At 29.8% G+C, this 23,227-nt stretch overlaps 1 long non-coding RNA gene across 1 annotated transcript; it reads left to right on the forward strand.

Annotated features, from left to right (window-relative positions):
* The first annotated feature begins 635 nt into the window (after nt 1-635).
* On the forward strand, nt 636-22,761 carry LOC136084382 (uncharacterized). Its single transcript, XR_010640528.1, has 2 exons — nt 636-970; nt 22,536-22,761. It is a non-coding gene; the product is annotated as an uncharacterized LOC136084382 (long non-coding RNA).
* Nucleotides 22,762-23,227: the final 466 nt, after the last annotated feature.

Here is a 23,227-nt window from a genome sequence, read left to right on the forward strand (position 1 = left end):
TGACGAAAATAAACAGGCAGCTAAGAATTTCTTAAGAGCTGTTGGTATCGACACCTCAGTTATTATGTCAGAGGTTTTAATTTTAAAAAACCCAACTCAGGAAAATCAAACTCATGCATGTCACAGTTAAAGACTCTGAATCGCATGCCTCGGTCTTATCGAAAGCCAGTCATCACAGTCACATCCCAGTAAACACAGATTGGTTCAGAATTGGTCAAAACTTGGTCAGAATTGGTCAATACAATACAGAATTGGTCAATACAATACAGACGAAATCAGTCGAAAAATGGATAAAACGTTTAGCGACTTATTATTGACTAAGAATCGACGTATGATTTGAAATATATATTTCAAACTTTTTTAAATATACGTGTACTAAACGTCGATCTAACGTTTAGAACATCGACTTACATAAGTCAATATTGTAAACCTTTAATCGACCATAACTAAACGTAAACATTTATAGATTTAAAATCTACGTTTTAAATCTTTAAATATATACGTTTATTAAACTTCGATCAAACGTTTACAATATTGAATAATATAAGTCGTTATTTTAAAAATGTTTGATTGACGTTTAATAAACGTTTATTATCTTATGATTAGTAATAAAGCCATCAGTCAGAAGACTCACATAACAACTCAAGTCACGCGGTTTTAATAGGCATAATTAAAACGAAATAAAAAACTAATTAAAAAAAGTATTTTTTATAGGCCAAATAATTAAATTAGACTTAAACGCGTTTTCAAGATTCACTTCCTTACAACATTTGAAAGCAAAACGACTGATAAATAAATAATAAACGAGTTTCGCGTGCGCCATTTTAATTCATGGAAGTTAAAAAGCTCTTATCGAAACAATCTACCTTCCTAAATGCCAACAAATCAATGGACACCGATGTTTTAGAAACTAATAATGGCGACATTGATACGGTTAAAGTTATGAAAGTCCTGCTGCAAGAACTTTTTTGTAAGTTTTATAAACAAATTAAATTCATTTTGTAAACGCTAGTATGATTGTGTAGGTATTTATCTTTCCAATAATCAAGAGGTTTAATAACTTAATATTCATTTTTTTGTTTTAGATGCAATTTAGCTTAATTTAGTTACATATCTTATTTATAAATTTCATCAGTTTTATAATATATCTTGTTTATAAACTTCATGACCTATATAGCACTTACTACTTATATAAAGTTAAAAAGTTATAACGTAAATTTAATTTACATAAGATTTGATACTTAAATAAACTGAAATTACATTAACAAAATCAAAGAAACTATTTGACAAGATCTAAAAGTTTAATAAACGTTTACTTAGACTAAATATAAACGCTTTAAATACGTTAATTAGACTAGATTTAAACATTAATTAGACAAAATATAAACGCTTTATATATGTATAATAATCCTGTAATAGACGTCTAAAATACGTTTGAATATAGACGTTTTACGGATGTTTGTTCTTAACGTTAATCTGGATTTCATTCTGAACTGATTATTGACCAAATCTGAACGTTTTGTCCGAACGTTGATTTGACGTTTAATAGACGTTAGTGTGTTTGCTGGGATCACACCAGAGTACAAAGATGTGTTTGCAAGAAAAGACCAAACGGAGGCAGAACAATCCGAATTTAACAAACTGAATTGCAAAAAGAAAGAGCAAAATGATGAACTCGCAAAATTAAAGCTGCTCGACTCGCCATGTTGTTTTGTCATCCGTTGACGCCTTAAATACGCTAAGCCATTTAACACACAAGAATCAGCTGCTCACCAAAGATCAATCTTTGTCAACATCAAGAACAATGGAGAGGCTATTGCTAATGACTCAAAATCAAAAATCATAAAAAATATTGTTAATGAAATTTCACCCCCCGCCCCAGCTAGAGCAAACCCTGAATCAGCCTCAACAATCCCAACCGGCACAACCATCAAGCCTCAATGTTAAAAGAAAACTCAAAAATTACCATCAATAAAAGGTTTTGCTGTTGTACCTCATCACCCCGAGTTATCGAAAACTTGTTTAGTAAAGGTTTTCAAGAAAATCAGTTTCTGGGTAAATAATCCATGCTCACTAAATCAAACGAAAATTGACGAATACAATCAACCACCGAGTATAACCGCCCACAACTTATTTTTCTCGCTGAGAAAATTTTTTTGTGTTTTCCGCTTATTTTTGACTATTACTGTAATACATCTTTTAAAAAGTAAAACTTTATTTTAAAATTTTTTTATATTTTTTAAATCTTTTTTCAACCAAAGTATCAACATTTGAAACAAATGTATTAAGTATTTACATTGTCTCTTTTATTCGAAAGTAAAAAGTCTCCTTGTTTACACCATTGAAATATTCAATAAATGGCTAAAAACCTCATATTTTATCTTTCCTTAAGCAGTGAAAATGTTAAAATCAAAGTTTTCATATTATTTTTTGCGCATAACAATTTATTTCCATAATCTCTTTATAGTCATTTCAATAAATTACTAAAAAGAAATGTTTCAGCTTTTATATAACTTCTGCCCTATTCTGTGGCTTTTTAAAAGAAGTAGAAGAGATACTTTTAGTTGAAGCGATTTTTTGATTTTCGCTTCTTTTATCAATCCACAAATATAAGTGTATAAGTGTGTGTGTTCACATATATACATGTAAATGATATATAAACATATATACATGATTTATAAATATGCAAGTATATATTTTTATGCATACATAGAAATATATGTATATTCATATCTGAATGTACATTTATTTAAGTATTTAAATAGATGTATATAAATTCATATATTAATCATAGGTGTATACATGTATTGATATGAACGTACTGTTACAGATATTTAAAACTATGCTGTTGTAAATGTTATTTGTATATGAAGTTAAGTAAAAACATTTGTGCTGATTTTTTTTCAGAGTACAATTTGCCTATTAAAAAATTTAAACAATTTGATGTAACAGATTAATTACAAACACAAATTTAATAATATTTAAAAAAAACGACTTTTAATTTTATAATTGGTCCAAAGACCCCCTCAGGCTTACCCTTTTACCCAGTTTTTGATCTTTAGCACTTTGTCCAGATTTTAAAAACTTACTTTTCAAAAGCTACAGGACAAATACTGTTATTTTCAAAAGATTTAATATGAGTGCCACGAGATAAAACCTGGCGGTCTCTTTGGTTTGTAGTGAAGAATAATAATATAAGCATAATAATTTTCTTTGGATCTTTCCTTAACTACGCTGAACTAGCGTAGCCGAGTGGTTTGCTTGCAGAACTTCTGGACAAAAAAGCTTTGGTTCGAATCCTACAATTTCTTTTAATTTCTTTTCAATTTTTTCAAATACAAAATAAAACACTTTTTAAGTTTTATAGTTATAATAAACACAACATATGTAAAGATATTATGCACTATAACAATGGAAAGGATTTTTTAAAAAGCTAAAAATTCTAAAAATATCAAAGCAATGGGAGAATTTATTGCGTAAACTTGTGTCATGTCCTGCGGATGATCTGAAAAAAGTTATGATCCAAAAGTTAATACAGAAAAAATTGAATAAGACAGAAAGGTGCTGTGGAGTAGGGTGTGTCATAATTTTTTTTTAAGTTTTAACAAAAACCTGATATAAAGAAAACTTGTGTACAACTTATTTATTAAAACTAAAACCAAAAGTAAAAATAAAATATTTAATATAATATGTTTTAAAACTGCATATGTATGCCAAATTTTTCGTTATTAGCTTTGAACTAAACCACAGATATTGCTTTGCGTCCACGCATTTTTAAACGCAAGAAAATGTTTACACCCATTTATTTTGAATTCAATGTGTGATATGTAATACCAAAACTATAAAAAGTTGTCAACTTATAAATTGTCAAACTAATAGTTTTTATATTATTTTTTTATGTCAAAAAAAAAAATTATTAAAAAAAACATTTACGCAAAAGTAGGGTTAGTAATCACATGCTATATTTTTAATCCCGGAATTTCGGCATTACATTTACATACTCCGGAGATCCAGGGATTTTTAAATACCCGTTGTGGAAAGATTTTAACATATTATTTAAGTAATGTTTTAATAAAATTATTAACTTATTCAAAATATGTTAGAAAACACTAATTAAATTACAAGGAAATTCTTTGGTTTTTTAACACAAAACATTTTTCATTATTAAATTAAAAAGAACTCGTTGTTTTTATAGATATAATATAAATATGTAATTTTTTTTTTATTATATTTAAAATAAGTTTTGAGAAGGCAGTGCTCATCCAAAGTTTCATCCGCCATCAACATTATTTTTGTTGCAAAAAGACACAAAAAACTTTTGATTCTACACTGGTTCAATAGTCATTAAAAAGTTATAAGCTTTTCGCAAAAAATAACCACGTATACTTTTATTTTCAATTAGCAGCTTTCCTTTTAAACTTTCAGTAAAAACTTCTTACATCAAATTGGTATGCAATTGGTGTTACGCAAAAGGTTTGAAAATTTGCTATTTAATCATGACAGAGTCAATACATCATCAAGAACTAGAAAAAGGAGTGGGTCAAAGCTTTCTGAGTATATAGAATATGGAACAGATTTTCTGGTATCGGAGTTACCAACGCTAAGAGATCTTCTTTGATATGGTATGGAAAGAAACAATAAAAACGAATAAGAAAAAAACAAAAACAATAGAATTTATCTGATAAAATAATTAATGAATGATGTTTACTGAAAGTTTATTCGTAAATGAATCCATGCAATTGCTTTATTTCTATATCCTGTAACACATATCGAACAACAGTAATATAAAATTACTGCTAGATTGGTGGATGATCGGAATGCAGCCAACCTGGTTGCTAGGGTAAAAGGAAGCTTCAAGGATAAAGAAATTTAAGAAAAACTTGACAAATTATTTGATATACTGAATGGTGATTGCCAAATTATTACTTGTAAAGGGAATTGCACGTGAGAAAAGAAAAAAGGTTCCTAAGAAAGAGTTAGTTTTTAGCTAAAATAGGATCTACCGGTATACATCAAATCGGATTAGCAGACTTCAAAGATTTTTATAAATAGTTATGTTTTTAATTAATTATTAGTTAATAAATCAAAGTTAATTAAACTCCTTTGTAATATTACTTTTAGTTATATTACAAATATCTTCCAGCTTCGACGTAAAACTAACAAAATGTAATTACGTTCAAACAAATTTGACATACGACCATTTTTATTTTACCTATGTTAAGACATAACAGATAAAAAATACATTATTAAAACTACTTGGACTTTAAGTATTTTACAAGTTTTAATGAAAGTTCAATTATTTTATCTACAGTTAAAAAAAAGCGTCTAAAGAAAAAATAAATTGAAGTCAGAAGAAAAGTTTGAATTTGAATTTAGTGAAACATTTATTACGAAACTACTTAGTAACGAGTGTTGCATAACAAACAGTAATACAAAGCTCAATCAAATGTGTTGACAAAATGAAGTTCAGGAAAGTTTAAGAGGACAAAGGAACTATGAAAGTTTTTCTAGCATAGCTTTCGCAAGAATACGGCATGGTACTGGCTTATGGGAAACAGCTGTAATTGCAACGGCAGCTTGTATGGATGCAGGAATTATAAAAGAAGACGATACCAAGTTAGTTATTGGTCACGACAAAGTCAAGCAAGCTCAGAAAAGGTATGCAGCCTCTTTTCGTAGAGTTTGACACTCAATGCAGAACTAGCATTATTGATTGTGTTGTTTTTTTGACGGCAGAATTGATAATGCAAAAGTTCATTTAATACTTGAAAGTTCCACTAAATATTATCTTGTGACAATCAAAAAAGAACATTATACAGTATGTCAAGAGCCCGGTGGTTGATATCTTTCCCATTTCACACAAAGTTTAAAAATATACAAAACACGCTGAAGTAATTGCTAAGAATATATATGAACTTTTAAAATATAATGGTGCCAATAAAAGCAATAAAAGGTGATTCTACTAGTGTAAACACAGGTTAAGTAGAGGAATGCATTGACTGGATGTAAAATTAAAAAGAAAGCTAAACTGGCTGGTTTGCGAACTCCATACAAATGAACTTTGTCTGCGTCATCTGATACCAACTCTTAATGGAGAGACTCTACGCAGCAACAAATGGAGAGGCAGTATTGGAAAATTATTAAATGATATAAATTAACCCATCCTTTAAAAAAACTGATTTTAGAAATCCTCTTATTACTCTAAAGGATGAGTTAATCAAAAATTTATTCTCTGATTAGTTTAAACTAGTCTCTGCCACTAGAAGTGAAAATATACCTGCAGACTTGGCTTTACTTAAAAATGGGTTAATCATTCCGGATGGTTGACAACTGCCAACAGAGCTTCAGAGTTTGGGTCTCAAACCATGAAAATCTAAAAAACCTTAAATTAATAATTGAGTTTGTTGTGGGAAAGTACATGGCTGAAAAATTATATAAATGTTTAAAATTTAAGTTGCACACAGGTTTACTGAAGAACTGAGACACATTCTTTACCAGCTAAACTTTTTAAAACATCAATCAAGTGAAGTAGTTGCACTTGTTATGTCAATAGTTCGACGTTGAGCTTGGTACGCTTTCTCTGAGTCCATGCTTTGCTCAGAGAATGTTGAGGAAAGACAGAACGGTATAGAGTTAATTAACGAAAAACTTGTCTGATAAAAATGTGAGAGCTAGAATAACTTCATGAATAAAACCTGATTCAAAAGCACAAATAAAACTAAACAACTGGACTATCTCCTATGAGATAGTCCAGTTAATGTCTACTAATCGGTCAAAGAAAGATTTGATTTTCATTACAAAAATAAAAAAAAATGTGTAAATTTTGTTTTATCAAAACAATTATATAATAGTTATAATAAAATTTTAATAAAAAGAGTTTTTACTTTATTGAATAATATTAATAACTAAATAATGGATAAATGAATTTAGAAACTATTATAAAAGTTTTAATAATAATAGATAAAAAAAATGTTTAAAAAAAAAAGTTTAAGCCGTCAAAAATATTTAACAAAAATTTAACATTCTTGATTGAAATTTTTTGCAATTTTAAATGAATCCTAAATGATAAATTAGGATTTAGAATTATTGAAAATTATAGGATTCATTTAAATTATTGAAAAATCGCGGAAAAAGCTACTGGGAAATACGATCATCATAATTTCCGGTAGCTTTAGCAGCTTATTGCAAAGTGCAATTAATGAATTAGTTGCAACTTCTCATATTGAAACTTTTTTTTTTTTTTTTTGTAATAAAAAAATATTATTATTTTATTATTAAATATTATATATTTATTAACTAATATTTTGTGTACTGTTACAAGTTAAAAAAAAAACAATGTTTTTTTTAAACTTAAAAAGTGTAAGCTTAGAAATAACTTAACGTTAAAAAAATCCATATTTTAAATAGAGTTACAATTTCGTTTTGCTTGGTTATACTTTATAAATTTAAAAGCTTAAAAATCTTTTTCAAATGAAACTCAAAACCAATTTAATTATAATAAAGCTATTAAATTTATCAAATCTTTGTCAAATTAAGCAAAAAGCTTAGTCTCTATTTGTAGCCCATTTAAGGGATTATTTATAGCTGCCTTACCGAAACTAGAGAGCGCAAGCTAAAAAGTTGTTTTTTTGTAATACTTTTCAATATAACTTTATATTTTTTATTTTGTTTTCGTAAAATATTTTTTATTTGTTTTTTTTTTTGTTTTTTTTTTAGTGGTTTTAAAATCTTTATTGTTTATGTAACTTTTTTAATCAGTACTTTTAATTTTTACTACTATACCAGGATACATACCATATATAACGGGCGAGGTGAAATTAGTTACACAAAAGTTAACTTAGTTTTGCTTGAAACCCATAATATTATATTTCAGCATTCGAATGTAATTTGTATTTTTAAATATTCTAGTTTTATTAAAAAAAAAAATTACTCAAAAAAAATGTTTAACGGCAAAGAAAGAGCAGTTCTTCAATATAATGTCAAAAATTATTTTGTTAAAAAATCCAAAAGCTACCAAAGTTGAAGTTGTTAACCATTATATTAAAAAAGGAATCTGTCACAAAACAGCATATAGTTATATCAATCGACACCTTACAGGACAGTGTTTACAAAAAAATATGGACGCCCATCATCGTGGACTCGAGAAAAAAATCAAAACTTCGCAGGTTGACCAATAATCGAAAAGGTGTAAGTCAAAGAAAACTCGCAAGTAAATTTAACGTCGATCAAAAGACAATTTGTACACAATTGGCCAAAATAAACATTAAGTACCGTATACGTGAAAAAACACCCAAATACAATGATGGACGGCGTCTAAGGGCACAAAAAAGAAGCCGAAAACTCGTAAATCACCTCTATAAAAAACAGTGTGTTTTAATTTTAGACGACAAAGAATATTTTTGTTTCGGCGGCGATGAAATGCCTAGAAACGCTGGATATTACACGGAAAACAAAGACAAATGTCTAGGTAATGTTCGTTTTGCGGGAAAAAAAAAATTTCCAAAAAAAAATTCTTGTTTGGATTGCACAATCTGAGCGTGGAATGTCGAAACCACTCACTAGGTCAACAACATAGGCTGCAATAGAATCAAGCATTTATATCAAAGATGGATGAAAACATCAATTTTGTGCCGATCAATATGAACCCTCCTGATGTCCCTTCAACCCGGTCCAATTGAAGACTTTTGGGGAGTATTGGCTCAGAATGTGTATGAGGGTGGATGGGAGACCAAAAGTTCAAAACAATTGATTAAGCGTATCAATGCGTGTTTGAAAAAAATTAAAGCAACATTTTAAAATCGCTTATAAAGGGTATCAAGACAAAAATAAGATTAATAGCCCACAAGGAAGTGCTATCGGTTTATAAAAAATAATTTTGATAAAATAAATATTGCATTAACTTAAAAAAATTATATTTTAAAAAATTTTGCTTTTATTTTGATTTTTGTGTAACTAATTTCTCCTCACCCGTTACCATAGTTACCATAATATACCATAATCGATGCGATAGTTAATGTTTGTTTTTGCTTTTTTAAGTTGATCATCTTTTTTTTTTTTTTTTTTCTTCTTTTCTTTTTTTATGTCTTTATAACTGTCCATTCACTTGGTCTATTTCTTTCCTTTTCACGTTTTTATATGCTAAACGCTTTTTTTCGAGTTTTAGTTCTTTATATTCAGCTTTTTTTAATTTCACATACCTTATTAACTCCATTTTATTACAGCCATCTAATTTAAACTCGTTTAAGTAGTTATTGTTGCATATGGTTATCTCATCGCTGTTTATAGTTTTGAATTCGATTCAAATTCACTGGCATCAATCACTTGGTTTCGTTCAAATTGGTTGAACTCGTTTAAATTCACTCGTATCAATCAAAAGGTTAACTTTTTCAATATCTGTAATAACATCAATCGCATTTTTTGGGTTAGTTGGGTTATTGAATTGAAATCTGGTGGTTGTGTTTTATTTGTTTTTTTCTCTTTTCTTTGTTTATTTTCTTCAGATAAAGTTTTGATGATGTTATGTTTTTTTTCAGAGTCTTTTATTGTGGTTTTAATTTTTTCGATAGTTTTCAACTGTTGCGATTCTTCCATTGCATTGTCATTATATACTATATTTGTTTTATTATCGACAACGATAATATCACCTTCTGTTATACTACAATCAATTGGTATTTGCGAATTTTCTATATCTATATTCAGTTGTTTTGGTTGGCTTTCTTATGCCACTGGTTTTCGTTTATATCTTTATTGTTTTCGGATACACATTCTGTATCCACCTGAGAGACATCTGTCCTTAAAGTATTCGTACTCTTACATTTTTTTTTTTTTTTCTTTTTTTTTTAATAAACATTTACAGTTTTATATTGTCTCAGGATAATATAACAAAAAGGTTTTACAATAAAGAATATTTACAATATAGAAGTTTTACTGTTTATAATATGTATATTTATAATTTTTTATTTTAAATTTTTCTAATATTTTTTTAATTTTAATTTTATATTTTTTTGTGCTTTTTGTATTTTTTATGTTTTTTTATTTTTTATTTTTTTGAACCTTCCTCCTACTTTTTGTTTTCGTATTGATTAAGAAAAATTTAAAAAAAAGAAAAAAAGAATTAGTACAAAGAAACCATATTTCTAAAAAGCATGCATAATCCTGAGGCTTTCCTTTTACACCAGCATAGACCTTGAAATATGTGAATAATTCTTGTTAACCATAATTTTTTATATAAATTTTTTATAAAAAAAAAAAAAAAAAAGAAGAATTTAAGCAACATGACACAATCCTTTTCTAAGATCGTCAAGCCCAAACGTAATGACAAACGTAAAGTTGTTGGTTAAGTTTAACAATAGCAATCATTAAAACTTTAGAAAAAACTGAGCGCTACCTCGTTCATCAGTAGTTTTTGCTTCAATTTGTTCTTAAACTCATTAAGCGTCGAAGTTGTTATAAGTTCATTAATTAATATTTTATTCCATAATTTCGGCCCACTAGTAAAAATTAAAAATTCAGTTGTCGCAAAATAACTTTTGAGTTTTATCTAACTGTTATTTGAAAATCTGGTTTAATATATATTCCGATTTATTTTGAATAATGGGTAAAATATTTTAGGATATATATTTTTATTAATTTTGAACATAAACATAAGGACTTGAAAGACATTTTATTGATAAACATTCATTATATTTGAATTAACAAATAACGCTTGGGAGTGTGGATAACAATCCACATTGGAAATGATTCTGATTGATTGCATGCTTTTGTTTATTAAATATATTTTAGTTTATTTTCATTTGTACTTATTTTATTTGTGCCAAGCAGTATTTGTATAATTAAGATGGCAATAAATGAACGAAAAATAAAAAAAGCTTTAAGCTGTTTCAATCGAGAAAATCGAATTTATCGGATAAAAATTGTTTTGGGATGTTAAAAAGTTATATACATGTTTAAAATACTCCCATATTTCAACAAAAAGAGGACAGAATAAAAAAGATGTGAATGTTGTCGTCAATTTTACCACAAGTTTTGCATATGTTATTTTTAACTTTACCACAAGTTTTGCATGTTATTTTTAACGATCTGTTGCCTTATGCTTTGGCTAGCGGAAGGTAGACTGTTCTTTAAAAACAAATAAGGGTATTTGTGTTCTGCTGACACGACTGGCTTTTTGGTTTTTGCTACTTCTAATTAAAAAATATTTGTTGACTTTAGGGGATGTTAAACTCTTGTTAAATTGGGACAGACAAGACCCGTTTTTGCCTAAGATTTTAATTGTTGTTTTGTAGTACTGACGTTTTGTTGTCCCAGGGTTTTGAAAATTAATTTGCCTTAAAAAATTCCAGATTTGGTTTTGCTTTGTAAATTTTATAAGTGAACTTGCCAACCAATACTTTGAAAGGTAATAATCGTGGGTTTGGTTATAATAGGTAACAATCGTGGGTCCGCATTCTGTCCGCAAAAGTGTTTTTCTCCTGATCGGATAGAAATTGGTATTTTGCCAAATTTGTCAAAAATAGTACTATACAGACGTTTTATCACCCATATAGGAATGGGCAACACCTTTGCCAGAAACCTTTTGACATTGACATTGCTAATGTATTTATCAACATTGTCTTTTTTTTTTTTTTTTCTTTTATTACAAAATAATAATTATTTACAATTTTTTCTTCAAAATTACATTAACTAAGGTTTTTTAATATAGTAGTTTTACAATATAAAGTTTTTATAAATATTCGTAAATATATACATTTTTTAATATTTATTTATTATACTATATATTTTTTTTATCTTTTATTTTTAATTTTTTTTTGTTTTTTGATTTTATATTTTTTTGTGTTTTTTGTTTTTTATTTTTTTGCCGTTGTGCGGAAAAAAAACCGAGAGTTTAAATTAGGTTAAAAAAAAGGAGAAATTATAAAATAGGCTAAAGAAAGATTCAAAAGGTAAAAGAAGGATTTATATCCAAAACAAATTGTAAAGAATTAAAGGACTTTTACATAAACATTACGTTACGAACACAATAGATAAAAACTTATGTGTTAAAATAATATTTCATAAAATAAGGGCTGGCAGTGATTTGCTAATCATATATAATAATAATAATTTTGTTGTATAACATAAAAAAAATTGCAAGAGGGAAGGAAATCTTTACTAAACATACAACGAGCCGTTGTTTTATTTTACCTCATATGTTTAGTTTCAGACTTCCATTCTCTACTTGACAGAAACATTTTTAATACAAAAAAACACACAGAAAATGTCCGCGGTGTTTCTACGGACATGATAATTATATTTTAAGGTAATAATATTCCTGATGTTCCTAATTATTACCCTGATCACTGCCATTGGGTCAGTTTTTTTGTTACTAAACATGTGGTGGCATCTACTGTTCCATATTGCACTCATCATGGTTTAAGTGATTGTCAACAGCAGCTGCGAAGTGGGGTTTTTCTCCGATAAATTTGCTGTTTCAATCGAGAAAATCAAAATTATCGGAGAAAAGTTGTTTCGGGATGTCAAGGAGTTATATACATGTTTAAAATACTCCCAAATTTCAACAGAAGGAGGACAGTAGGCAAAGATATGCATGTTGTCCTCAATTTTACCACAAGTTTTGCATTTGTTATTTTTGACGATCTGCTGCCTTGTGCTTTTGGCTAGCAAGACCGCAGAAGGTAAACTGTTGCATAAAAAACGAAAGAGGATGTTTTGAGTCGGTCCGCATGCGTGGGAGATGAAGTTTTTTTTCCAAATTTGGGTCCACAGCATTGTTGTTATTGTTGTACCGTTCCAGAGAAGTTCTGCTGGCACGACTGTCTTTTTGTCTTTTGCCACTTCTAAGTAAAAATTTCTTGTTGTTTTTAGGGGGATATTAAAAAGGGACCCGTTTTTACCTAATATTTCAATTGCTGTTTTGTAGTACTGAGAGGTTTTGTTGTCCCAGTGTTTTGGAAAATTTTTCTGCTTTAAATAGTTTCAGCTTTGGTTTTGCTTCGTAAATTTTATAAGTGAACTTGCCAACCAATACTTTGAAAAGTAGTAATAATCGTGAGCTTTTTCCTCTTCGCATTCTTTCAGTTTGCCTCAAAACACTCTTTCAGTTGAAAGAGTGTTTTGAGGCAAAGTGCAAGACTCCTTCGGTGATAAAATTCCAAGACCCCCGCTTTTGACGGGTAAAAAAAGACCAATTACAATCCAGTCTCTCTCTTGACCGGATTGTAATTGGTCTTTTGCCACAGGTTTTCGAAAGTGGCTCAATGCAGACGTTGTATTGCCCATTTGGGAACGGGCTGCACATTTGCCAGAAACCACGCTTTTGAGATTGCTAAGGTATTTATCAACATAGTCTTTTCCTTAAGTGACAAAGTACGTAGTCCAAGAAACTTGAGTTTTTTTTCTATTTTGTTTAGAGTTACTAACCAGTTGAAATTGGTAGTATCGCTCAGTCTGGTGTAAAAAGTAACACCTAATATTTTGAAACCGGTGTTGATGTTCCACTCTATGTCGTTCAATTCCGGGTACATTTTAGGATCAGAACCCCCAAGGGCGAGACCCTTGGTTTTTGAGGCATTGATCACTGAGCCATTTACTTTTTTAAACAGTTTTATTTTTTCGAAAAAAAAAAAAAACGGACTGATATTACGTCTCTGGCAAAAAAGTTCGAATCGTCTGCGTACTGCTGTATTTTGAGGGGTTTAGGTGTACCTGGTAACGGGAAACTCTCTATTCTGCTGTCTGCTCTGATCATCAAAGCGAGAGCTTCAGCGACAAAAACATTCAGCAAGAGAGAGAGAGGGGGTCGCACTGTCTAACTCCTGTTTCCGTAGGAAAGGTCACTGACAGGAAACCGTTATTCAGAACAGATGTCGAAACTTCTGAATATAAGGTGTTGACAAAAGATACAAAGTTTTCTCCGAGATTAAATTTTCGGAGAATCTGAAGCAGAAACGTACGATCGACTTTATCAAACGTCTTTTCTTGATCTATTGACAAAATGAAACTAGGTAGATTTTTAAATTGCGCGTAATCTATAAGATCACGCACTAAATGTTAATTTGAGAATATTGTTCTACCTGGGAATCCGCAAGTTTGATTTGGTTCTATAATTTTCCCCATTACTTTTGCAGGTCTTAGGGCCAGCGCTTTCGTGATTATTTTGTAATCAGCGCCAATTAAGAATATGGGCCTCCAGTTTTTACATTCGGTAAGAACTCCTTGTTTGGGAATCAGTGAATAATTGATTTTTCCATAGAGTGGCTGGTGTTTTTTTCTACGAAAAGTATTTCGTAGGCAAGTTCTTCAAAATCTTTTTCTAAAGTGTGCTAAAAGGTTTTATAAAATTCAGCTGGAAGTTCGTTATAGCCCGGAGATTTTCCGTTTTCAAATTTATAAAGGGCTTCTTTCAGTTCCACGCCAGTTAGGCGGGTATTTAAAAATTGATTTTCATCATCACTTAAACGTTTAGTGATGTGTGACAAGACATTGTTATGGCTGTCTTTGCATAAACTTGTTTTGGTGAAAATGTTTTTATAATATGAAACACGGGAGTTTAGTATTTTACCAGGTTTACTTGTCAATGTGCCGTCATTCTTGCGAATTTCGGTGATTGACTTGTTCCGCTGTTGAATTTCTAAATTACACAAAAATTTTGATTGTTTTTCTCCTTCTTCGATTAGTTTTTGTTTGGTGCGAATAAACGCTCCGGGAAACTGGAGCAAGAAAAGAGCATGGCGTTTTTCTTTGATGCTATCTAAATTCGGGTTTGTGTTTTGTCGCTCACGTTGGATTTCGTTTTCATTCCTTTGATGTTTTCTTTATTTTTCGCACTTTCCTGTATCGATATGTGTTGTAATTCAGCTCTAACAAAAAGTTTGCAGTCGTCCCATTATTTTAAAACTGACGTATAGGACCGTTTTTTAGTTTGCCAATCTTGAATTAAGAGTTTAATTTTCTGCCTATGCACTTCTATTTCCACAAGCCAGCAATTTAATTTCCAGTATCCTGGTCCTCTCCTGGTTTTACTAAAACTGACAGTTGTTGACACAAACTCGTGGTCAGAAAAAGGGTTGGTGAGAATTTTGTTGTATGTTGTTTTTTTGGCGACTTTATGAGGGCAGTAGATTCTGTCGAGTCTACATTTAACCGTCTGATTGGGCCATATGAATTCTCTTTTGTTGGGAAATTTGTTACGAAAAACATCAACTAGGTTATACTTACATTGGAAGACCCCGAGTTCAGCAATGCCGAAGGTGTGATAGTTAGCGTTGTTTGAGCTTTCTGTGTCAAGAGGCAGGCTTTCGACCATGTTGAAATCCCCCGCCATTAGGACGGGTAGTCCTGCGTCCTGCGAGAAGTCTTCAAGATCGCCAAAAAAGAGGCGCCTATCTCTCGGCACATTAGGCGCGTAAATGTTCAGCACCTGCATTTCGTGTTCGTTAATTTTTATCATGAAATTTAATATTCTTCTGTTTTTGTCCCTTTTTACTTTGTTTAAAGAAACATTGGATTTAGAGAGAACTGCCATCCCACAACAGTTATGAATCGGACCAGAGTTCCAAATAGAATCGCCAGTCCATTTGTCACTCCACTGTTTAACAGTCCGGATTTTGTTTCCTGAAGGAGCATAAGATCGAAGGTGGACTTTTTGAGAAACCCAAAAAAATTATCGCGTTTGTCTTGGTCGTTTAGACCGTTTATGTTGCACATTAAAATATTAATAGCCATGATGAAGAGGATCAAGTTTCCTAGTTTGAAAACTCGTGTGCCTTAAACATGAATATAATAATTTTACAACCCGACATAAAAAACACGAAAGAGTCTTCGTTTGAACTGACGTAATACGAACAATAGGACGCACTGGACCATAACATTCCACAAAAAAGCGCGAACTACAACAATACGAATTACGACAGCTTAAGCGCTTTTTCAAAAACGTGACATGCATAATTGATGAAGTTAAAAATAGAACGGAAAAAAATAATTTTTGTAGAAAGAAAAAGAAATTAGAGTTTAGAACAAATCAATTCGAAATAATAGCCTAGTTTGAGAACAAAGCTAAAAAAATAAGATAAAGGAAAAAATAAGAAAGAGAAAAAATCTTACAATATCTTTTCCGCACCAATTTGGCTATTGTAATGTTCATCTATTACTAGCAAATCAATTTCGTCTTCATTCGACATTTCCTCATTTTCTTCTGAAAAAAAAACTTCCTCTAAAGACATGGCTACTTTTAAATCCGTGGTGTTTATGAGTTTTTTGGGGGTTCGACATTCCAACTGCCCCAAACGTTTTCTCGTTGGTTGGGTGGATTGTGCCTTTTCGGTTTTTAAACTATTTTCTTTCTCGTTGATGATTTCCTTTCCAGAATTAGTGCCAACATCGATCTCGACACTGACGTTGTTAAATTTGGTTTCTAAAATTTCTCTGTTGATCTGCGGTGTTGTAGGTTGTAATGGATTGGTGGGTGGAACGGTTTGGTTTGTTAATTTAGGGTTGGGTTTGGCCTGGCCAGGATGTTTATATCTTAAGTTAAGACCGTCAACGTTTTGATAACGGGATAACAGATTTAGAGTGGAGTTGTGCCAGTTCTTGATAATAGCTATCACGTTACCAGTGAAAATGTCTTCTTCGTGGATCTTGCATTTCTGTAGATAGAACGAATCAAACTCACTTCGTCCTGCAGCTAGGTGTTTGCCAAGCAGAATGATAGCGCTTTGGCAGCCATTCCTAAGGGTACCTATTGGAATGTTCTGAACCAGGGCGTGGACCTTTCGTACATATTTTTGCTGAAATTTTATATAAATGCCTTTAATTTCTATTTCTGTTTCTAGAAAAGATGTCAAAGAGGAGTTGTTTGCAACCGCAAACTCAAAAAGCTTGTTGGAGTAGTGTCTAGTCACTCCCCAAACATTACTTAGTTGCTTTTTTTCAGCCAAGCTAGAAAGAAAATCATTAGCGGAACAGTTTAGATCTCCATACCGACAAACAAGCATGTTTGAATTATCGATCTCGAACTTCGTGTTGAAAATACCGAGATTGCTTTTCGTATGTACAGTAGGGTGCATCAAATGCCCCGTACTTTCAAAAATCGATCTGTCCCTATTCTTAAAACTTTCAATTGGTTCTCACAAAACACTCTGTTAAATTTTTTCAAAATTGAATGAGATTTAGAGGGGCCACCTCAAGTCTGAAACTTGCAACGATACCCTAAACAGAAGAAAAAAAAGTTTTTCAAATGTATGTCATGTTGGATCTCAAAAGAAGCGAAATTTTATATAAATTTCAAAAATAATAAAAATTTTACACAAGAATTATTATTTTAAATTTTATTACATAAAAATTATTATTTTTTAACAAAAAATTATAAAATAAAATTTTTTTAATGGTTTTTGTCAAAAATTTTTTGTAAGTCATTTTTAACAAAAAATGATATTTATTTTTGTAATTTTTATAAAATTTTGCTTGTTTTGAGACCCAACATGACATACATTTGAAAAACTTTTTTTTTTTCTGTTTAGGGTCTCATTGCAAGTTTCAGACTTGAGGTGGCCCCTCTAAATTCAATTTTGAAAAAATTTAACAGAGTGCTTTGTGAGAACCAATTGAAAGTTTTAAGAATAGAGACAGATCAATTTTTAAAAGTACGGGGCATTTGATGCACCCTAATGTACAGCCGTGTTACCAGACGCAAGAGCGCCAGCATCACTTTTAGCCATTTAATAAAAAATCCACTCAATCAAAATAGACGTAATAAAAATAATCTTTAATAAAACAATAAACAGCAAAAAAACCACAAGGAAGACTAATTTAAAGACTATTTAGAATTTCCTTAAAAGCTAGCTGAGCGCTGCCAGTAATTATTACATCAACATTGTCTTTTTTATTTTATTTTATTAAATTTTATTAAAAAAATTTTTGTTAATTTTTGCAGTTTTAATTTTTAATGTTATACCTTTGCTTTTTATCTTAGTTTAAAGTTTATGGATACTGTATTTTTTATTTATTTGTATTTTATTAATTTTTGAATTTTTTAAAAATTTTTCAATATTTTTTATTTTCTAATATAATTTTTATAATTTTAATTTCTAAAGTATTACTTTTGTTTTTTGTATTAGTTTTAAGTCCAGTCATCATGTTTGTATGAAGAACTTTTTTGGATTTGTGTATTGCTTTTAATATAATCCCTTGATTGTCCGATGGGTATCTTATTTGCTTTGTTTCTTTTTATTCTTTTTAGTCTTTCGAGTTTTCTCTGATCATATTCTGCTTTTTTGTATGCCTTAAATATTAATAGTTTATCTTCCGAGCACTTTGTTTTATCGAAACCGTAGAATAAATTAAAGTTGTAAATATGCCTCCCAGTATAATCTAAGCAAAGATATTCTGAGGGAAGTTCGATTATTTTTTCTGGTTCTTCTACTTTTTCTTTTAACGTTATGTTTGCTTCATTTACGATGTTGTTGTTGTGAGGTTCGATTTTGTTTTCAAAATTATTATTGTTAAAACTTTGGCTTTCTTCCATGTGAGCTTCTGTTTCTTGTGTTTGAGAATTTATTTCAGGTGTCTTTGGTTTTGTTTTATTTATGTTATTGGTATCGTTGTTTATAATTTGGTTTTCGAGAGAGTTTTGGCATATCACCATAGGGGCTTCTGATTCTTGTGTTTTAGAAAATTTAACTGTTGGTTTAGGTATTTCTTCCGATGTTTCTGGTCATTAGTTTCCGTTACTTTTTTTCTAGGTTCTTTGGTCACTTCTATAAAACTTTCTTTTGGTTTTTGGTTCTCTCCTTTGTTTTGACCGGCATGGATTATCCTGACGTTAAATCCACATAGTCTTAAAGATCTTGGTATTGGTTTAATTAATTGATCCATCATGGCAACTAGTATTCTTGTATAGTAGGGTGTTCCGTTTTTAGGCGTTTTGCGATATACTGCTCTTGTGTGTATGTGAAAATTGTTTAAAATTATTTTTACTTGATTCTAAATTATTTGAAATAAAATTATTTCTTATATTAAAAATTAAAAAAAAATTATAGAATCTTAAACTTAATAAAATTATTAATAAAAATAATAATAATAATAAAACAAGATAGTGATTGAAATATAAGGATAAGTCTAGTTGAGACATTTTAAGTTTTGTTAATCGATCAATTTATAATTTTTTCTAGAGAAACAGAATAAATAGAAATAGGCATAAAAGTATGATTAAAACCACATAATTCTGAACATTGACCAAAAAATTTACCAGGTCTATTAATAATAAAATTTAATTGATTCAAACGACCTGGAATAGCATCTACTTTTTACAGTTAAAGAAGGTTCAACATTTTCATCAATAGAATTTAATAGAAATATAGAAGGTATAGCTATAATAATTAATATAATAGCAGGTATTAATGTTCACACAATTTCAATAAAATTATTTTCTAATAAAAATTTGTTATAATTTTTGTTAACAATTACAGAAAATAATAATCATGCTACCAATACAAGAATAATCACCATATAAAACATAGTATCATCATGAAAAAATATTAAATTATTACTACAAGATGAAGCACTTTCCTAAAAAGAAAGTTGGTTTGTTTCAGGAATATCTTTATAAATAAAATTATTAAATAATAAACAAGTGAAAAAACTTATTAAAAATATTAAATTTTTCATAAACAGAGGGTATTGAATTTGAACCAATACCAATAATTTTGAAGACTATTTGATCTACTTAATCGACCCTCTTTATTAAATAATTACTTTAAATTTTTAGATTCTTTCAAAATCTTTTTATTAGTTTTTTTAATTAACTAGAAGAAACTTTATTCCTTTCGTACTAAACGTTTAAGTAATTTTATAATTGTAGATAGAAACCTTCCTGTCTTGCGACGGAATGAACTCAAATCATGTAAGGTCGAACAGACCTACCGTCAATAACTACTGCATTATTAGGATATCTTAATTCAACATAGAGGTGACAAACTTTGTTTTTGATAAGGACTCTAAAACAAAATTATCCTGTTATCCCTAAGGTAGCTTTTATTAAATAATCGTTACTTATTGTTTGTTATAATAACGGGTCATTATAGCCTACTATAGCAATTGTTAAATTGTTTAATTATACAATAAATAAATTTATTATATTGCATATTTTTGTTATTTTTAAAAAACAGTCGCCCCAACTAAACTACCAAACTTTCTAATTTTAATAATTTTTTATTATTTTAAAAAAAAAAGTTTATAGTAAAGCTCTATAGGGTCTCTTCGTCTTACAATTTTAAATAGCATCTTAACTATTATTTCAACTTTAAAATTTTTTTCTTAAGACAGTGAAAAATTCTTTTAAAAAAAAATTACTTATATAAATTTCATGAAAAACCAGCTATCTCTTAACTCGATTAGTTTTTCACTGCCAATTGCAAATTATCCAAAAATATTTATCATTTATTTTTTCATTCTATAAATTATTCACAATTAGATCGTTAAGTTTCGGGAATAATTAACTCTATAAATTATTTAGCCATGTAGCTTGCTAATTAATATTTTATAAGCCCATTATACAAAAGGTAAATGATTTTCATTTTTTAATATGAATTATTTATTAATTTCCTTCACAATACTAGTTCTATAGATATAATCATTTTATAAATTCAAAGAAAAAATTACGATTTCAATCGCCTTTACATTCATAATACTATTTTGTAATTACTAAGATGTTTCAGTTCATTTTAAGTTTAATCATTTATGAAAAGATTTTAACAATATTATTAACATTGTTCTTATTGATTATTCTATTTTTATAATTTAAATATTTAATTTAAAAATAAAGAGAAAGGAATCGAACCCTTATATTCTGGTCATGAGCCAAATACTTTTCCATTAGCTTACTCTTCTTCTTTAAGAAGATCAAATAATTAAAATTTTTCAAAATTTTCCTATATATGCATTATTAACTACCTACCTCTTTGGTTTTCTTCTCCTCTAAAAGAGGATCACCCACTCCCCCCAGTCCAGGCGCAGCACTGGCGCACCCCCTGCTGCGGCTAACGCAGGGGGGCTCCGCGCCGCACCAATCCCCCGCACCACCAACCCCCCGCACCACCAACCCCCCCGTCTTATGAACATAAGACGACCATCAAATAATACCAAATGAAAAACTTAATCATCTAGGCTTTATTTGGGATACACAAAAATCTATTTTTGCCTCAATCAATAGAACAAATATTAACAATAGGGTATCAAATTTCCAAACAATAATGCTCTGATTCAATCTGGTATCCGGTTTGTACATCCATCTTCAATTATTGAGTTATATACATCTTTAGCAGTATAGCAAAAACTATATAAACTCTCTAGAGACACCTGCAGGTGAAACCAGGGCCCTACACAGGGCCCTAGAAGGCGGTATTATTTTGGGAGCCGAGAGTTTGGCCCACTTAAGGTTTTAGTATTGCCGCTTAGCCGAGGTCAAGCGGCATGGTTTATCTCCATTTAACGTCCGTAGTGGACGGAACGCTCATAGATTTCCGGACGTAAAAAGAATCTATCGGTTTTGATCTTTTGCTGTTTCTGTTTTCTTACTACACCGTAACCAATTGATAGAGATGGTCCGGAGCCGAAATAAGAACAGATACTACAATTGATCATATCCATTAGGCCGAGAAGCGATTTTTGCCATTAGGCCTAGAGCGAGTTTTTTTTTTTTTAATTTAACAATATATATACATTTATGTTATAAAAAGAATTTACACGTTGGGTACTTTACAAAGACATGGTGGTTTTCTGCAATATATTTACAAGTTTTGTCTTTAAGAAATACCATATATAATAAATGAATATTCTACGGGTTCCATAAATTGAGGGGTTTCATAAACAATATTACAAGACGGGTAGCTTAAATATATAAAGGGAGTTATATAAAACGCTATATAGATTGTTTAAGGCTCAAAATAAAAAAATAGTCTGGGAGAGTTTACGTTCACGGGTAACTAATAATATATTTTAAAAGGCTTCCTTATATAGCAAGAAACTTTAAAGTTGTATTGACAAAAGTTAATTTTTTAATTAGTTATTAAAATTATTACATAAAATAAAAAAACAACTGGTAAAGATTTTGTATCAAACTCAATATTGAATGTAAAGGTTTTAAAATATATAATACTTTAGTTTCAAAAAGAGTTAATAGTACTTGTTTAAATTAGCTGTTCATTTAAAATATAACTTAATGTAGAGCGCATGCGTTCTATATAATAAAAAAAATTAATCTATAATAAAATTTAAAGTTGCAGTTGCTTATTGCACTGTCTATTGGAAAAATTTAGAGATTTTTCTATACTATTTTTTCCAGAGTATTTATTATACTGGAGTTTCCAGGTGAATTTAATTTCTTTTAGTATATTTTTTGCAGGAATATTATGATTTTCTTATTTTTTGGCAGGAATATTACGATTTTCTTTAAGTTAGGAGTTTCTACATCTCCATAACTCATTAATGGTAATGTGTGTTAGGGTTGTTATATATTTTGCAATAAATTTTTTTTTTGGTAGGTCATCTATGTTTATCAGGAAAAGGGCATGTACCGAATTAAATGGTTTCGAAGGTAGAAGTTTTTCATAAATGTTTCTTAGTACTTTACACACAGTTCTAGCTTTGCTGCTGAAGATAAAGAGGTGAAGAGTGTAAATTTTTATCATTTTTGCATTTGGAGTTTCCATGGAATTGCCTACGTTTAACTTTGCATGTATTTATTTTTTCTAAAGTCTATATGTGTAATTTGTTTATTTTTGCTTGTTCCCTGAGCATAAGAGTCAAAGTTCCTTTCGCGGAAAAATCCTTGGTGGCACTTACTTATTAACCCTTATTATCAGGTAATTCCAAAATGTCCCTTTTAATGGGTTCAGAGTATATACTCTGCGAAAGGCAGATAGAGATTGTTTTATCTATTTTTTTGAGGTCTTGTTTTGAGTTAGTTTTCCACATACCACACCATGAAAGAGATTGCTGACTAAGATTCGTTTGCATTTCAAGGAAATGCAATTTTGGAAATTTATTTGGAGCTTTTCTGTGGGAGTGTGCCAGTTTATTCTGCGTGTATAGGCAAAATCTGTGTGGAATGTAATTTCGAGTATTTTTAAACCTGCCTAGTTTGACCAGTTTATAGTAAAACTTTTTTGATTGAGTGTTCTCGTATCCTAGGTAGTTAAACCTAAGTTTTTGTTTTGTTTCTGTTAATGTTTGA

This window comes from Hydra vulgaris, chromosome 08 (genome assembly GCF_038396675.1).
Source record: "Hydra vulgaris chromosome 08, alternate assembly HydraT2T_AEP".
NCBI classification, from domain to species: Eukaryota; Metazoa; Cnidaria; class Hydrozoa; order Anthoathecata; family Hydridae; genus Hydra; species Hydra vulgaris.